The sequence below is a fragment of the Lytechinus variegatus genome, chromosome 1 (genome assembly GCF_018143015.1).
Source record: "Lytechinus variegatus isolate NC3 chromosome 1, Lvar_3.0, whole genome shotgun sequence".
NCBI classification, from domain to species: Eukaryota; Metazoa; Echinodermata; class Echinoidea; order Temnopleuroida; family Toxopneustidae; genus Lytechinus; species Lytechinus variegatus.
This window is the reverse complement of record NC_054740.1, coordinates 17,539,551-17,559,622: the sequence shown is the minus strand read 5'-3', so window position 1 is coordinate 17,559,622 and position 20,072 is coordinate 17,539,551. Positions and strand designations below refer to the sequence as shown.

Genomic DNA, 20,072 nt, shown 5'->3' with positions numbered 1-20,072 from the left:
CCAAATTCGAGAGTATACGATGACGAAGCAGAAATATAATTGTGCTACAACTTGCCAGCTTGTTTTTTCTTGAATTACCGCCCCCCCCCCGCTCCCCCTCTCTCTCCTCTTATTCGATACATCGTTTCTTTATTCGTCCCGTTCCACTTATCTTCACCCCTTCAAACTTTCTTCTTTACTTTCTTTCTCTTACATTTTTTCGGGTATGTTTTTCTTCTCAATTTCATCATTTTTTTTGGTATTATAACCACTGCACTCTTCACAACGATGTGGTGTACGCTTGTTATCATTTACATTTTCAAGATTGGCATTATTCTGGCAGTTCTAGGCATGTCTTCATGAATATTCATTAAGTGTGCTGATGATGTAATATCCCCATTTTTTCTTTTGTATTTTATTGTTCAAAATTAGGTTGTTTTTTTTACCAAGAACTAAAATATACGGCAATTGAATTGACAACTGATCAGGTACATTAGTTATTTCTTGCTGCAACTTATTTCATGATAGAGACAAATCATTTGCACATTTATGAATAAACAATTGTAATTTCATGTAATAACATTTTAAAAACGGAAAGTGGGGATGTGACATCATCAGCCCACCATATGAATATCCATGAAGACATGCCTGAACTGTTTCAACAGAGCAATGCAAATCTTTAAAATTCAATAACTTTGTTACTCGATTTTGATGAAATTTTCAGCATTTTGCTCTATGAATTTATAAATCTATTTATATCTTCAGCCCAAATAATCCCTTTAATGAAGAAGTTCGAGCCCTGTTCACGCCTTCATTGGCCACAGACTTTAAAGAGCATACTAGTCAGCAAAGCCCACCTCAAGACCTGATTTATTCATATCTGGCCATGTTCATTACCCATAATGCCTCTTTCTCAACCGTGTAGTCTTGTAATATAGGCTCACTTGAATGATAACACACGAAGTCACTAAATTCACATTCATATCGCAATAATTATGGTACCATGCAACACAGATAGGCCACATTCTCACTAAAACAAAACTCCAGTTTATACACTACTGGCTGATTTATGATTATCCTATGCATTACTAATAAGTATCTCAAAGGGTATTCTAAAACGTTCATAGCACACAGTCAATATGAGAAAACACATAGTGTTCTTGGCTAGTTTACTTTCCCTTTCATAATCATTTCTGATTGATACACGTCCGTAAATCACACACATACTCATCACACACTAGTACAGGTTTCTATTTCAACTTTCTTTTCATTTCCCTTTCCTGTAGCCTTTTCTTATCATTTTCTCATTCCTGTAATCGATAGTTTTAATTTATAACCATTGTCATTAGACTCGTTATCATCCCAATTAATTTCGAATAACATCAATCCTAACACTCTTAATCATCTGTTCAGTTATTTCATTATTAATTTAGGTTTCTTTCATTTTCCTTTCTACATTTTTAAGAGGACCGGGCACACACACCCTCACAAATGGATCAATCACTGACTGCTGCGTGGGATAGGACTGTACAAAATCAGGAGTACAAAAAGATGCACGTCATAGAAAGATCAATAAAATCAACCATGTAGGTTGTATCGCACTGTGACCTGTGTCATTAATTGACATTTATCTTTGTTACGGTTTATGATTGGCCCCTCACCAGTTGTGCTTTGTGCCTGGACATCGGAATAAGAGCTCGGGGAAATGAGAGACAGAAGTCCGAGGTGAGAAAGTGGACAAACTGTTAACATCAAAAGAGCGCCACCACGAGTTTGATTATAGGAAATAAACAAAGAGTAGCCAGTGTCAGTGATCTGGTATACGTATCAGTGGCCTGGACAGGTCAAAGATCAGGAACGGAATTCATCCTGATGCAATTGCACTTCCTAAACTAAATATGATTGGATGACCTTGATATTAAGAGTTCATTTTAACTGTTAAACTTAGGAAACTTGGATTGTTTCTCATAATGTAAATGGTCTTGGAACATTGTGCCATCGAATATGGGTCCATTATGTTTAATGAGTAATTTAATTCAATAACCCAAGTAATTTCTGTCTAAAAGGCTTATTGCAGGCCTATATGGCGTACCTATACCCGGATTTGAATTATTATTTAAAAATCTTTCAATTGTATTTTAATTATTATTTGTATTACGCATGGATGCTTTGGGGCTTAAACCTACACCTCACTGGAAAAAAAAACATAACAAGCAAGTTTTTTTTCTCAGGGAAAAAAAAGAGAAACGTTCCAGAATTTTCCACACGCGAAAACCGTTTGACTTCAATTCATCTTGAACAAAACAGCTTGGGGATCGGGGGTGGTGGATAACCGTATAATGCGAGACTTTAAGGTTACGTTCTTCTTCGAGAAATAGAATCTTATAAATACATGTAGATATTCCAAATGGGTATTTATCTTGAGACTGCTCCTCCGCACATTCTTAAAGATTGGCCTCTCACCTTCCTCAGCTATAAAGTGATTGGAGTCTTGTCGAAGGGAAGTGAAACGAGGATATATCACTTTGCGTTCATATTGAAAGAGCATGAATGATTAACCTAACCATATGGTGCGAGTGTTTACATCATTTAAATCATTTGTGAGGAATTATGCACGCTTGAACAGCAAACGACTTTCATTAAGAAACGACATATACAAAATAAATTGTTTTGAAATCTTGCTGCTTTGCGTTGTAAACATTTCATTTCATTTAATTTCGTTTATTTCCATTTTCAACAATTACAGTTTCTTTTGTACATTTTGACATATATAAATAACAAAAGATATTTAAAATATTCCTGTACAAAAAATTATATACAAGATTATCAGGTTGGAAATGGAGGAGGCTGCTAAAAAGCGGAGCTTGTAGAGTGCAGCCTCCTGATAAAATGCAGTGATTCATATCAAGAATGTGATGATTGGTATCAAGAAGAGATTTAAGGAGAATACGCTGTAGTCATCGCTCTCTCGGTCTATAGGCCCTATAGCATGAATAGTTTCTGCGAGAAGCTCCTTGGTTTTTACATTTTACCAAATTCATGTGTGAACTTCACCCGATTAGAATTATTATGTAAAAGGTCAGTGTCAAGCGGTTAGGAAAATCCGAAGAGGAAAGGTGGTACATGACCTACAAAACAAAGATTTAATGTATACAATTGTGTACTTTAGTTTTAGAGACAGCTGGGAAAATAGACACAGTTTATAATTGTTTAGAGAAGGAAAAGAGAATAACACTACCTACATGACCTTCTCTATACTCTCCCATGCAGACACCTACAGAAATTAAATGCGAGTAGAAAACCATATTACGAAATATGTAGGCTTTAAACTAAGTTTAAGTTGGCAACAATTCCCGATTTTTTTCTATTTTAAATACAAATATTATTCATGTTGGTGAATTATTCACCAACATGTATTTCATGACATTGCGAAGATCATCAAAGACTAGTCGAACTGAGAATCGAATATAACCGGTGCCGCGGAACTATTTTAAAAGTAGGGGGACTGACCCGAAGGGGGGGTGACCACTTGACCATGCAAGAAATCGGCCCCTTTAAAATATTGTACTGGGTCCACTGTGTCGTACGGTACGGAACTCAGAAATGTTCCGAACACACGTAACATTTTCACCTCTAATTCATCCGTGCATTGATATGATAACATATTGGGTTGTCATTACCACAAAACAAATTGAAGTTTCTCGTTTGTTTGGACAGTAGATTGATAAGTGTTGCGAAAATGGCTGATTTTTTGTAGCATAAATCACACATGGATATAGAGTGCAAATGCTAATTACTTATTATTCTTTATACATGTAAACATTTTCCATTTGGTCGGTTAAAAAGTAAAATGGGCAGGATAATAGGGATGCCACCCCCGGCAACAATTAATATCCATGCGTAGACAGAACGTATAGTATGTGCATAACATCTAGTTGATTAATTTAGTTTCAATTCTATCATACAGAATACAGGGACAGAAACAGACCTTGACCATCACAAAGTTTGGACAGGAAGAGATTGTAACAAGGTAAAGGTAACTTCAGAAGAAAAACAATCATTCGGATTTCGGAAGGAATGGCGACAGTAGAAAGTACACTATTTTGATTTAATCCCCTACAGAAATTTTCAAGCTTGCGGCAAGCATGCGACTAGCATGCAAGCGAGCGCCCTGCTAGTCGCATGCTAGTTAATAGCACGCGGCACGCTTAAATTTTTGTAGGGGATGCACCACCTGGAATTAACATCAATTTGAAATACTATGCATTTGAGTTTTAGAAACTAGGTTCGTTGTCATTTTTTCATACTTGAGACAGGTTTATCATCTTCTGATGCGAATCGTGAACGTTTGCAGAGTTTAGATTATTCATTCTCTTCACAATTAATCAATTAATTAATCACTTTTTACTAAATTAATAATCTAATCTTCTAATAATATATTTATATAATTATGCTTTTTATGGGGGCGGGCTCATATTGCTGGATCCAAATATCGTACACTTACTTGATACACAGCATAAACTGTGGTGTTAACCGGTGTACATAGAGGACCATACCAGTTATTTTACACCGGCGTTAAATTGGTGGTGTTAGTTTTACACCTATAGGCCTAGGTGTTATGACAACACCTTTTGTTGTTACATTTACACTCTTTGGTGTTATGTTTAATCTCTAGGGTGTAATTTTAACACCTCAGGGTGTGGTCCTCTATTAACACCAATTGGTATCAGTTTTAACACCGCAGTTTTTACAGTGTAGAGAAAGGTGCACTTTTTTGTCAATCGAATATGCGCTATAAATAATAGCTCACGGAGTTGAGAAAACAAAATGATCACCTTCACTCGCTCCTGATAATCAAATGTCAGATTTGAATCAAAATTGAGTATTTCTTTTTAACCTTTTATAAGGCATTTCATAATTATGCACAGTTCAAGCTTCCATACAGCTGCATCAATCTCAAATGTCAAAAGGCCTCTTATTGTAAAGGAAAAGATTGCTCATGTTAATGAGCACAAGAAAGGGTCATGGCTAAATTTTCGATAATCACAAAAACATGTGTACAAGTCACTTCCTATTGTTTTGTCTTGCATCAATAACATCCACTTAACATTTAATTGCCGAATTAGTTTAAAAGAATCATTTCCTATTATGTTGCGATATCTGCCAACTATATGGAATTTTATGCCAACGATACCACCAAAAGCTAGTACTCCTACTGCACTCTCTTACTTCCTTTTTTTTATAATCAGAATGCTATCAAGAAAAAGATGTTTTGGGCTACTTGAAAATATAGATCACTAAGTAGAAAGAGCGAAGATTGTTGGAGTTTTAATTTTGAATATGAAATTCAATTTTTTGTGACAGAAGTCCAGAATACTGATTTTGAAATGATATTCATCAGAAAATGACAATCCTATCCTTAATTTGATTCATTTCCTTCTCCTTTTTTTTCCTGATTTTCGTAAAACTTTTGGGGTTCAATAACCAAAGCCAAAATCAATACGCCAGTGTAAAATAAAAATAAACGAAAGAAAAGAGATGTTAATATTACGTACAATGTTTAACAAAATGAGAAGTTGCAAATGGCATAAAGATAAACAGCGAATTGTCAAGATTCCCATAGATAAAACATAAAGTGAACATTATTATGATCACTAATTTTCGTTATTGCTAGTCCATGCATGCATGGGTCTGCTACCGTAGGAAGTTATTGGAGGTCAACTGGTCCGATTAGGTGAGGGGCCAGAAGCCAAAAAGTGGCTTATTTCTTGACTTTAACCCCCCCCCCCCCGGCTGGATCAATTAAAGCAAATTCATACATCAAATTAAAGGAATTTTTCTTAATTTTTCGGAATTGGGCATTAAAAAATGCCGTAATGTGTAGCATCACAATGGAATCGAGTCTTGAATAAGCCACGTCCATTTTAAATACTTATTGAATATTTATAGTAACTATTGATTTTTTACTCATTAATTTAAATTATCAGGTATTTTTTCTTATTTTTAAAGGATAGATCCACTATATATTGTAAGAAGAATTACTGAAAAACAACTTAGCGAGCGGAAAATTTTAAGCTACGTATGGCTTTAAAACATTAAAATGTAACTAGGGGCCCGTTGCAGAAAGAGTTGCGTTTAAACGCAAGCCAAAAAATCAATCACAAGTTCTAAATGCGCGCTGTTGATTGGTTGAAAATCAAGTTGCGCGTGATTTTTAGAGTTGCGATTGATTGCAACTCTTTCTGCAACGGGCCCCTGAATAATGAATATCATGAATATTGATAGTTTCCCGAACCTTTCCTGGAAAAAGTCAAAATTTCCTGAAATTTCCCAAATTTCGGGATGAGTGGAAACACTGAATGAATCTCACGTGTTACTAGAGAGTAGCACACAATGTACATGTAGCCAGCCACACAACCCACTAGTAAATTCTCTACTGGCTACGCGAACGAAGCTTGGCTAAACTCTGGCAGAAATCTCTCACAGAACTCAAAATTCACGGTTCACACTCATGAAAGGCTCTTATAATTATTATTTCCTAAAAATTGGAGTAACTCTGCCATTTGTTAGCAGTAAAATGAGAAATTTTCACTTCTGTTTGGTTCGAACATATCTGGTTTCGGGTGATATCGTCTGAATACATAATTAGCCCCACATATGCATTTATGTGTGTGTTGATACACTTGATTTCTGACTTTCTTTCGTAGCTATTTTAATTGAGGCAAAAAGAAACTGATAAATTATTTATGATAGTTTTAGCTTTCTTCCTATCTTTCTTTCCTTCTTTCTTTTCAATATTTCTTTGTTTCTTCCCTCTCTTCTTTCATTTTTTTTGTTACTGTTTTTTTTCCCCCCTTTTTTTCTTTAATTCGTTCGTTCTTTCTATCCTTCTAAAAAATATTTTTCTCTATTTCTTTTTTCTCTTTCTTTCTTTCTTCCTTCCTTCCTTTTTTGATATTTTTCTTTCTTTAATTCTTGAGTTCATCCATCCTATATTCGTCTCTTCTTCCTTTCTTTCTTTCCTTCTTTTTACCCTTTTCTTTCCTTCATTCTTCATTACTTTCTTTCTGCCTTCCATCCATCATTTACCCTTTGGTGTTTTTTTTTATTTCTTCCTTCTTTCAGCCCCCTCTTTCTTTCATTCATTCCTTCCTTCTATCTGTCTTGTTCTTTCCTTTTTCCCTTTGTTAAATCTATCCTTTTACCTTTCCTTTTTTTTTGACTGCTTGCTTCCTTTCTCTCCTTTATTCTTTCATTCCTTCCTTCGTCTGTCTTTCTTTTTTTCCTTCTTTTCATCTATTTTACCTTTTCTTTTTTTATATTGCTTGCTTCTTTCCTTCCTTTATTTCTTTCATTTTGTCTATCATTTTATCTTTCCTTTATTTCTTCCTTAATTCCTTCTTTCAATCCTTCCTTCCTCTCTTTCTTTCTTTTGACCTTTTTTCCATCTCTCCTTTTACCCTTTCTTTTTTATTGCTTCTTAATTTCTTTCCTTTACTACTTTCTGGATTTGTTCTTTCTTTCTGTATTGCTTGCTTCATTTCTTTTTTCTTTTATTTTTGTTCCTTCTTTATTCCTTCCTTCGTTTCCTTCTTTAGTTCTTTCTTTTTTCCTTTCTTCACATCTATAATTTCTTTACCTTTTTTCTTCCTTCCTTTCTTTTCTTTCTTTCTTTGCCTTCTTTTCCTTCCTTCCTTTCTTTCCTTCTTCGTTTCTGTCTTGCTTTCTTTTTGTCCTTCATTTTATTTGGAGGTGGGATAACGAAAGGCTAGAAAAATAAACTTTTTTTTAATGTTTTCTTTATTTTTGGGGACCAGTAGATTTTAGGTTCGGACCAGTAAAACTTTGAAAAACTGTATCTACTGGTCCGACATGTAGAAAAAATGGGTTAGTGTGGAGCCCATCGTTCAACAAACTATTTTATAGCTTCCGTGGAGACAAATGTGTTGACTAGAAACAATATTCCCTAGCAACGACTGTGTTACCACTCTTCATCTCGGTCAAATGTGCTTCGACACATGAACCACATGATGCCCTTCAAATACCAACCCCGAGATCTTTGCCAATATGTCTCCGCCATCATAGATTTCAATCTTGCTTTAAAAAAAGAAGTTTCTTGTATTGTAGATGACCATATAAAAGCTTTATGCTGTTCAATATACACGTAGACCTACTCCATCATATGATAAATACACGCGCTGATGTATGGGCGTTAGATTTATTTTCTTATTAGTGAACTATAACACGTAATCCATCAAACCTTTATAATTTGAATATGTCGGACTACAGCCACTCAAGATTGAGTTCAATACTATAGAAATTACTTCGGTTGTAGTGTTACCATATTATAGGCTACACCTGGAACATGTCCTCGTTATGTTCAGTGGGCATGTGAGCAGACTTTCTCATGTAAATTCAAAATGAAAAATAAGTTAAGATGATCTTATTTTTGCAAGGTGCAGATCCGTGTGTAAAAGTGTCTTCACGTGTTATCGCATGCACCATCTCACATATTTTTTTTCTTGCTCTGTTCTCATCAAATTTACATTCTCTCTCTCTCTTTTTTTTTGCTTCTCTGTTCTAGACTTCAACCATGGAGTTAGATTTGATTTACAGGAGTCTGTAATTCCGTGATTTAAGCCTGATTTGTTTTAAAATAAATAATCGAATGTAAATAGGACTGATTGAAGAATTGCAGACATAATTTAAGGATTTAGTTAATTTGTCGTGTCTGTGGGATTTGTGGTGCCTGTATGGCTGCTTTAGCATATATAATTAAGACACAAGACAAACATTAAGGTATGCAATATCAATCATCAACAGTATGGCTTGCAATACATTCTCAGCATTGCATTCGAGTCCATGATTCGAGAGACCAATTGTGGCCGTGCCATTCGCAGCCTTACGTTTTCTGAAACACAAGGTGATAATTTTAGTGGATTTTCATAGCTTCGTCTAAACAAAATTAAAGGACAAGTCCACCGCAACAAAATTGATTTGAATGTAAAGAGAAAAATCCAACAAGCATTACACTGAAAATTTCATCAAAATCGGATGTAAAATAAGTTTATGACATTTTAAACTTTAAGATTCGCTTAATTCACAAAAAAGTTACATGCACATCCTGGTTGGTAATGCAAATGCGGAGACTAATGACGTCACCCACTCACTATATCTTTTTATTTTATTATGTGAAACATGAAATATTCTGATTTTCTCCTCATTGTCAAGTGAAACAGTGATTAATTCCTCCTTGAACATGTGGAATTAGCATTGTTTAATACTATATGATTCAGTCAAGTCGGTGCCGATGGTCAAATCTGTAAAAAATGAAATATTGTATAATTCAAACAATAAAAAAACAAAAGAAATGGTGAGTGATAGACATCATCGACTGACTCATTTTCATGCCACTGATTTATGCATTTCACTGTTTTGTGAAAAATAAGCGAAACTTTAATATGCCATAACTTTCTTATTTTACATCCGATTTTGATGAAATTTTCTGTGTTATGCTAGTTTGATTTTTCTCTATTTATTCAAATCAACATTTTGCTGGAAGGGACTTGACCTTTAACACAACATGTATAATCATCACTTCTCGGGCGAAATAGATCTTTAACATAAAAATTTACTATTTTCTATTTTTTAGCCATGTACTGCTTGTGTGGGATGTTCAGACATCAGGAACACCATGAATCAGTTATCGATATTAGATATGACAGAATATAGCTCTACCGTCCTTCATCATGACTGTATAGTTAACGACAGATACATCTTGCTTACAGGTATTGTGATGATGTTAAAATGTGCTTTCCAGATCATTATGTTGATGTTGATTGTTGACACATTATTAATATCATACACCTCAATCTTGTGTGGGACGATATCATACGCTACACAAATTAATAATAAATGTTGTTTTATTGCAATTAACCAAGTCTTAGAAACTGATATCGACAAAATAAGCAGGTAGGCCTACATTGACATAGACTGTATTAATGTGCATAACTGCATACCGAAACTAGAACAGTCTCAACGCATATCATAAAACTGATAGCATGGCTGAAAGATAGGACTATAATTAGCACTTTTCATCCTTGAACGGTTTTATCTGAAACGCAGTTATCGTTTGAAAGGAAAGGGATGTAATGTGTCGCATCACCCCCCCCCCCTCCCCATTTTCAAGATGTCGTATATGATGTTTCAATTGATGAAATAGAGTTAAAATTACCATTAAACGATAAGTTCTCCCAAGCAAAAACTTTATATGAATAAAAAGAGAAAAATCCAACAATCATAAGACTAAAAACTTCTTTAAAATTTCATCAAAATCGGGTGTAAAATAAAGTTAAGACATGTTTCATTTTCGCTTATTTCACAAAACAGTTATATGCACATCCTGGTGTGTATGCTGGTGTGTTTTTTATCCGAAATGTAAAATTTCTATTTTTTCCCCTCATTGTCCTGTTCAACAAATTTTATTCCTCCCTGAACATGCGGAATAACCACTTGTTAAAACACTTTATGGTTCAGTCAAGTTGGTCCTAATTGTCGAATCTGCAAAATTTCAAACATTTAAATATAGTGAGTGGGGGACATTATCAGTCATACGTCAGTCACCCCCCCCCCCCCATACGTATAGAGTAGGCTCCTCATAAATCAAACTGTGATTAAAATAATGTGGACTTCATAGGCATGACATCTTGCCCACCAAAGACTGGTAAATTTTATTATCATAACATCTGTCACGGTCATGGTGAGATTTTCCAGTATGATTTGGATTTTGGAAACATCATCGTATGAGGTTACGGCTCAGTATGAGATATCAAGCAACGCCCATCGTTTAAACATAATTTGGTAAGATACACCCCCCCCCCTTCCATTCCACCACGGACAATGTCACGATCATTCCCTCGCTTTTTGTTGCTAACTTAAACTTAATTACCTATCCAGGCTTGACATGAACTCTGGATATGTCGTAATTCGATAACTCTGGTCGACGCACTTTATTAATTTATTTCATCTACATGTATTCATGTTTCATTTACAGACGATAAAAAACGTTGGAGGGTTAAAGAAAACTACTTCACAAAAACTACTTATAACATTTCTGAGCCCCATTTTTTTCTCTCGAAAAGATACCACTACCCTGTTTTATACTTATCAAATTCTAACGTGAGCTTTAGACAGGTCTTTTTTTTCTGAAAAAATCTGTAACATTTTTCTTCATTTCTTTGCATACCTTTTTTTTTGTTTGGCTCATGCTCATCGACGCCGACTAAACGGTTTTCCAACCATCTTTTCGACAAATTTGATCAAAAGTCACGCTACCTCCTCGGCGCACTAAATTGGTAAAGCAGCAATCTCATATTTGGCATTATGTAGAGCAAATACCATGACGTCAGTCTGAGTCAAGCTACAAGTACAGTACCTATGCAATGGTGCGGCTATCTCAACACTGACGATCGCATCGACATAACACTGAACTTTCCTGCCCCAATCCCTTGCTTCAATTATTCCACGGTGAACCTCATGCACAGGCTACGTGAAACCGGGACGTGGAAACCTGCTGTGAATATGACGTCATCACTTCAGTGTCCAGTACATTTATTATAATCAATTCTGAAGATACAATGTGAATGGATGGTGTTCTTTTCATGCGCTAATTATAGAAACTCCCATCTCATTGGACCTGTACTATACGCTGCTTCGTTATCTCTCCATTCTTGTTAAAGCATTTAAGAATTGATGCACAAGGTTTTATTATGAAGAGTCGAAACTCTTTGCTTACAATATACCCCCAAATTACCGTTCCCCTCTATTATGATGTAAATAAAAATCAATTAATTCGATTAAGCATAGATAAAAGATAGATGAGTATTACTGACCCAAGTGTGTTAGGACCTTTTGTCCCTCTTCCACACTACTTCAATGCGTTTCTTCTATCACCAAGAACCGCTTAGTTCCTTTTGCCATGGACCCTGCATATAACATATAGACCTATTATAGGTCCATGCTTATAAAAAATTACTTTAATAAAAATAACCAGTCGACCCATGTTTGTCTCCTTTATTTTTTCGACGTATCCCAAGGGTTCACAAAATTAGGTAGAGAGACAAGATTCCAAACAGTATCATCTCATCTATGATTGGATGATTTGGGGGGAACTGTCTTCAATCTACGCTTGATTAAAGAATCTCATCACAGAATCATATAATGCACACTCCTTTTTTTTTAGAGGAAATGTACTATATTTTGATTGTATTGCCAATTAAATCGCAGTCTGTCTTTTCGGTATTTACTTCATGTGGTTATGTTGTGCATAGATTTATTGCTGTACTTCAAAGAGATGGGTGACTGCTACTCATAAAGATGTACATGTACGATGCTACTTCAATCATGAGGGGCTAGACATAATTATGGAGCAAAATTTATAACGAGCTGTGAGCGAGCGAGCAAAAATTCTGTTTTATATAGAATTTGACATAGCATTCTGAAAATAGTATCATGATTATTTTAATTTGCCACTCTCGACCCAGGTGCTAAATGGGTACCCGGTAGGATGCGAAAGATATTGTATGTTTGATTTTGCCAGCGCCATAATGAGGCTGCGATGAATGCAAGGAATGCTCCCCAGGGAGTGGAAATTGTGCACTTTCGTGCGGGATTGAAATGAATCCAATGACCAGGGTAATAATATGCTGTAACGCGCTTTGAGCCATTCTGGGAAAAGCGCTTTATAAAAATTGGGTATTATTATTATTATTTACTTTCCTTTCCATTTTTCCTCGTTTTCTTCTTATACCCCCTTTACAACAGACGAAGTTCCCACTACGTTCTTGAAGTTCAGAAGAAACCCTGGGACGTGGCGCCAACTTTGTTTGAATTTTTCGAAAGATGTGAAATTGTCACGTGCGTGCTACGTCCGCATCACGTCAATGTGACGTTTATGCTGCGTGTGTAGTGTGCCCACAAAGTTCATTCTGCGCGCAGAGCCGGTCCATGCTGCGTCGATACGGTTCCCGCTACGTTCCGACTCTGTTCCGACTACATCCAGCAGATTGCGCGACTTTCTGTACCTTCGTCTATTTGGACGTAGAGCTAACCGAGTTTACGTGGTGGCCGCGTGGTGGCAGTACAGTAGACATGGACAGAGTTGTTGCCACGTTCTTTCGGTGTCCGCTACGTCTATGAAGGTGTTGGTAGGTCTTTAATGCGTCATTACTGCGCTCGGTTTAGACAGCGCTTCCGCTACGCGGACTTTGGACATGTTCCAAGTCCACGTAGCGGAAAATTTGTTTTCGGAGATCATGCAGACTTTGCCACGTCCATAACAGTTCTCTCTACGCTCTCAGTACGCTGCAGCAGTTCCCACTGCGTCATGACAATTTTTCTTTGACGTAGCGAGGAACTGCATGGACGTAGCGTTGGTGTACTGGGGGCATTAGTCGTGGTATTTTTTTTTTTTGGGGGGGGGGGTAATGATCCGTTCATCCCCATCCTCTCCAAATTATGTACACTAGTGGCTACTTTCTTGTAAAGCACGCCCTCTCTCATGAAGTTGAGTCACGCGAATCGTGCGACAGGTGTGTATCATATAATAGAGGTGGATAGAATACCAACTCTATGGTGTATAGGTATCTTTTGATTTATCAATAGCCTACATGGTATGCATGTAGAATGATTTGGTTATCATAATAACATGATTCAAAATAACCAGATACGCCAGCTCGACTTGCCAGGGAACAAGGTATCTCATAATCATGAAGCATGCGCTCTCTACAGTGCACCTTTACAATTTGTCTTGTTTTTAATAGGCCTATAGGTTTATAAAAACTGATGCCTAAATAAACTGTAACACAATTGTATATACTATGACCAAATAGGGGAATGCAAGTCCCGAATCATGGAGATGTTCTCTATGGGGAATTGAATATTTGCAATTTTCAAAGGCTTAAATGCTAACATAATTTATGATAATCAATTCTGTCCATCCGTGGTCTGACCAAGCACGAGTTTGACCAAATTCGTCATTTACTTTGGGTTTTCAAAGTTCTAAACAATCCACAAATTCTAGACTCTTGACAATTCAAGTCCAGTTTGGTTAAGCATGCTTTTCACAAACCAATTCTGGTCGAAGATCAAATAAATCATCAAATTTGAATATCTATTTTCTCCTAATTATACTGATTGAATCACCAATTTGCATTCACCGTTTTAGCTTGAAGCTCTATTCGTTCAGAGGAAGCAATCTTTGTAATTTGTATTTTCTAATTTTAATCAGTGATCTATCGTTTCATTCCATCAGCCTAATGCTAAGTTTTCTTTGTTTTTCAAAATCCGCTTCTGTTGACATGGTCTTGAAAATCAGCTTTACTCGTGTGTTGTTTTTTTTTATTGAGAATCGAAACACTAAATGCTAATACACGTACAGCGCACCTGTAATCAGTTTCTTGATCACAAAATCACAAAACCAAACGATTCTTCCTATTTGGACAAGACAGGCCTATTACTCGTATAGCGTTATTTCTTAGTAACTCTGTTCTGTAGAGGGCTTATGGAAGATAAGGCTTATTCTAACTATAGAGATAGGTTATTCAAACACAATTGTCAATAGACAAATTAGCTAAAATTGCTCGATGGGCACACATCAACAGATTAAGACGAAAATAATACAAAATGATGTGATAAGTTATTTGTTTGGTGCATGGTGTTGACAATCGCGACAAAAACACATCGGTGAGCTTCATGAGTCAAACATGGAGCAGCTCAAATAATAAACTATGATACAAATGCATCTTATCCAGCTAATAAAATATCATAAGCGAAAGCCCAAAATTATGAAATTTGAAGACATCTAAGTTTTATTAAGGCTCTACTTTGTCTGCGAAATTCAGACTCAAATCAGAGATTCATTCATTTTTATAAAGAATTTTGATATACAAATTTTATTGTGCTAATTTTGAAATCATAATGAATGAATCTGCCCTTTTCCGATCAAGCCAGTGTATAAAATATCAGCTCGCGCTTCGCGCTTGCATTATTTAATTAGGGCTGATACGAAATCATTTTTATAATATGGGTGTATAGGTATATCTATTATATTTAGCTGTATTTAATAAGACAAAATCAAAGCCCCGTATACACCAAATTTATTGACGTGTAAAGGGATGCTCCGGGCTGGGAGTAATCATTTAAACAGATTATGAATAAAATCAGACCCCCCCCCCAAAAAAAAAAAAAAAAAAACACTGAAAATTTGATCAAAATCTGACTAAGAATAACAAAGTCATGACATTTTAAAAATTTGCATCATTCCGGTGATATAGTTCTAGACAAGTCCTCATGAATATTCAATGGTTAACTTGATGATGGCGTATCCCCAGTCTCGTTCTTTTGTGTTTATATGAAATTAGGTTTATTAAATTCTTTTCTAACAAGAACTGAAAAATTGGATCGATAACTGATTTAGAGCATTAGATATCCATTGCTGCAACTTATTTCATTATAAACGAGAGTAGGAGACACATTATTCACACAAGTATGAACAAAAACGAAACAATCATGATTTCATGTAATAACATAAGAAAAAAAGAAAATGGGGATGTGACATCATCAGCCCACCTAATGAATATTCATGATGATGTGCAATTGTGCATATAACTATTTTCACAAAATATTGTTTAACTTTATTTGTTATCCGATTTTGATGAAATTTTCAGCATTTTGCCCTGTGAATTTTACTCAATTTATTTAGAGACATTTTCAGCCCGGAATACTCCCTTAATACAAGCATTGCGATATTTTGAATAGTGTGTAATCATGAATGCCACTCTACCAACAACATGAGCCCTTGCAACTTTTCAATTAATCAGTCACAATGTCAATTAATGCGCTCTCATAATCATTTAAGGTATTTATTGAGCTTTCGCATGAAACTAATTTTATGACAAAACCTCTCCCGTTTAAATGAGATATATGACCGTATAAATTGAAGCTAATGGAATTAGAACACGAAAAGTGGGACAAGTTCAAAACATATGTTCAATTGTCCATCAGTATATAATGTACCTATACCTAGTACAAATGGGGAATGAGAAGGGGATGGAGACCCTAACAACAAAATGTCACCATTTTATTTCATCATATTAATTTTATATAAAAGAAACAAATAACCATACAGATCGAACCATGAAATGTTAAAACAATGGTAATTAATTCCACATGTTGAGAAAGGAATATATTTTTTTTTTCACAGCTAGGACAATGAGAAAATTGAAATATTTAATATTTAATATAATAAAATACTAAAAATAGAAAATAAAAAGTGAGTGGGTGGCCTCATCAGTCCCCTCATTTACATGAAAAAGTGATCAGGACGTGTATAGGCCTATAAACTGTTTCGTGAAATAATAAGGGAAGTTCACCTCGAAGAAAAGTTTTTTTGTAAAAATAGCAGAAAAAATAATAAAAAATATTGGTTAAAGTTTGAAAATCCAAATAAAGATTTTTTTTTAAATCTTTAAAGTTTGGGATTTGTGACGTCATAAACGAGCAGCTTCTCCACTAAAATGCATGAATTTCAATTTCTAAATGGTTCGTGATTACTTTTTTTCCCTTTTAGTAACGTGTGTGAAATGATTTTCTATTGATATACTGAAAGTACAGTAAAAAAAAAATTCTCAAATTCCGAGAAAATGAAATTTCGTTGATTTTTTTTACCATAGGATATGTGAGAAAAGCTGCAAATGTCAAATAATTAAAATTCTAAGAATTTTTTAAAGTCTTTGATGGATTTTTCTCAAAACCTTTGGCTATATTTGTTCTTATTTTTTTGTTGTTGTTGCTAGTTTTACAACAAAACAGATGTCCAACCAGATTACATACATTTGCAGATCAGTTCGCTATATTATCAATTGCGCAATATTGGCTTCATAGGAAAATACCTCACTCGCTCAGCAACAGAGAAACTGGTACATTCACTCATTTCTTCACGATCCCATTTTGGTAATAGCCTCCTTTATATTACAACTTAACAGATTCTCAACTTGGAAAATTGCAAAGGTTGCAAAATGCAGCTGCGCGTATTGTAACTATCTAGCAAGCAAGCGCAGCCATGCACATCACCCCTATATTGAAAACTCTTCACTGGTTGCCCCTGAAGGAACGCATAGTCTTTAAAAATCCTTCTTTTGATTTTTCATATAGTCAATGGAACTTCACCCAGTTACAACAGGTCTTTGATGCATTACCAACCTTCAAGAAATTACGATCCTCATCATCTAATCTCTTACAAATTCCAGTTGCTAAGAAATCATGCGGGGGAATGGGCCTTTACTCATGCAGGGCCTAGCCTGTGGAATTCTCTCCCACACAATTTGAAAACCCAGGCTTCATTGACCACCTTCAAGGGCAACCTGAAAACATACCTGTGTAAGAGTGTTTTTTTTTATAGACTTTTATTGACTTATTGTTCAGACATTAGTATAGGCCTATATCTCTATGATAATATGTCAATTGTTTTTGTTGTTCTGCTCTAAAGCGCCTTGGGCATAATCAAGATGGAAAGTGCGCTATAAGTCTACAAATCTCATATATTATCATTATTATATAACTTTCTTATTTAACATTCAATTTTTAAAGACATTTTCAGTGTTACGTGTTGGATTTTTTTTTTCGTTTTAATAAAGTCAAAATTTTGTTGGGGTTGATTGTCCTTTAAGATCTGTTTTCAACTACAAGACCATGCATATATAGCTCCCATAATAACAGAAACATAAACTCCCTCTTTATAGCGAAACTTTAAATCTATAGACTATATAACTTTTTTTATTTTACATTCGATTGAATTTTATGAAATTTCTCAGTGTTATGCTTGTTGGATTTTTTTTTTCGTTTTGATCAAATCAAATTTTTTTTGTAGGGGTTACCCTTTAAGATCTGGTTTTCAACAAACAGACCAAGGAGATACCATGCGTAGCTCCCACACATACCGTACCGACCGGGAGCATCATTCACCGGCTCCGTATCGCCTTCTGCAAAGATAGTTGAATGATGACGCATTGTGTGATCTCCTCCCCACCCCAATTCCCCCACCATGCCCTCTTCAGGACTATGTAGATCTCTCTTTGAAGTTTGATTCACCCCTTCTAACTATCACTTCTTCATGGCCAATTTGCCATTTCAGCCACTGCCAACTCGTCCACTCACCCCCTTTAATGCCATCCGTCCATCAACGATTCCATATATTCGTCTACCAGATTTGGTCCAATCATCACTTCGTCTAATCACCCGTTCGTCTATTACAATTTCGTCTCATAACCAGTTAGTCTACTAATATATTAGTTTTATTTTCATTCATATTGCCCAATTAACACTTATCATGCTAATTGACCAACTGCTTATTAAACAAAATTGTGAGTGGATGAAATACAAATGATAGTAGACGAATTGACCACTGCATAATTCTAATATTGCATACATGACGATGATTAAAAAATATTAAACTAGTAATAGTATACTGAAACGTATAAACCGACCCACGTGGAAATAGGCAACATACACGAGGCGAGGAAAGTCCCCATTCAATTTCTTTGTCATGTTCAGTCTCCGGCCGTCATATTCACCCTTCCTTTTCTTCCTTCCTCTTTTCTTTACCAATTCACCCTATTTTTTCTCTCTTTCTCTCTCCATCTCTTTCTCCTTTACAGACACACTAACTCAAATCAAACAGTACGTAATCATGGAGAAAAAGTACAATTCATTATTATTGAACATGAAATCATGAAACGAATACACTTACCGTTTTTCTACTGTCTAAACTGGAAAATTTTAACAGGATTTCCTCAACTTCGCCGTGGAGAATGATGTTCAACTAACTGTGCATGCTTGCTTGCGCACGATCTCGTTGTCCAACCGAAGTATATAAAATGTGCACAGCATATACCGGCATGCGCTATGCCAGAGCAGCGCATACACACACACATATCACACACTGACACAAAAGGCAGGTTATAAAATTGTGGTGGATTTCCAATTCCACGCGGGAGAGATTAAAGACACACAGATCTTTGCGTACTTCGTCGGTGGTGATGAAGGTTCCGTCGACGCTTTTCGACGAGGATGGATGTACTACAGGGCGAGAGAGAGTGGCAGAAGTGTGTGCACGCTCGTGCGTGGAAACGATTTCGGAGATTGCGCGAAAGTCTTTTCGTGCAGTGTTTACATCAGGCCCATCTTGTGTCCAAAATAGAGGCATCAGTAAAGGATGGAGGCAGGACAATACAGTGGGACTCCGTGATGTAAAACTATTCTTCGTGAACAATCGACGAAAAAAAAGTGTAAAGTTAAAAAAAGTAAATAACCCGGGGAAATAGTGGCCAAAACACATTTTGCAAATATCCTGAGCATCAAATTTCAAAGACCTAATCAATACCAGAAGATCAGAAGTTATTGTTAGACTACCCATCCAGGCTACCCATGAAAGAATGATATTGATCGGATTAATTTTGATCAATATGTGCGATTTCATCGACCAAGAAACAGGTCACGATGCCCCCCATTCATGCCATTTCACCTTCATGCGCATAAACGGTCAGCCATATTCTGTGAAGGGGATAGGGCTCGGAGAGAAGTAATTTCCTTGTCTAACGCTCCCCCCCCCCCTCTTTTTCTTTCAGCCGGGGAGGGGGGGGGTAAATAAAGTTCCAGTTGGCCTACCAAATATGTGATAAAGCTATAAAATTAATTAACTTGAGTTTTTTAGGGGGAGGGGGCGTTGTTGAGTCATTTACGTGAGCGCTTATAAGAAAATGGCTATTTAACGTCATTATTCGATTGGTAAGATAAGCATCATAATGAGTGACTAAATGCAGTCCGCTTTAATAGATTTTTTTCTGGTTAGTATATTAAAATTTTCATCTCGCGCTACGTGCTCGGGTTGATTTTTAAAAGTTAGATACACATCCTTTTCATGATTACAAAGACTGCTCGGAATGTTTGATTTTCATGTCTTATTACATGAAATATCAAAAAGTTTGAGCTCGCGATTCGCGCTCGCAACATCTCGCAAGGATGCCCTTTTCACGGTA

The 20,072-nt window shown here is 35.9% G+C and overlaps 1 protein-coding gene across 1 annotated transcript in view; it reads right to left on the bottom strand.

Annotated features, from left to right (window-relative positions):
* The window catches only part of LOC121407665 (sodium- and chloride-dependent glycine transporter 1-like), a 53,544-nt gene extending 34,210 nt beyond the window's left edge, over positions 1-19,334 (bottom strand). The window contains exon 1 of the mRNA XM_041598866.1: positions 18,785-19,334. The gene's annotated coding sequence lies outside the window, so the exon portion shown is untranslated. The remainder of the gene's footprint in view (positions 1-18,784) is intronic.
* Between the last annotated feature and the right edge of the window lie 738 nt (positions 19,335-20,072).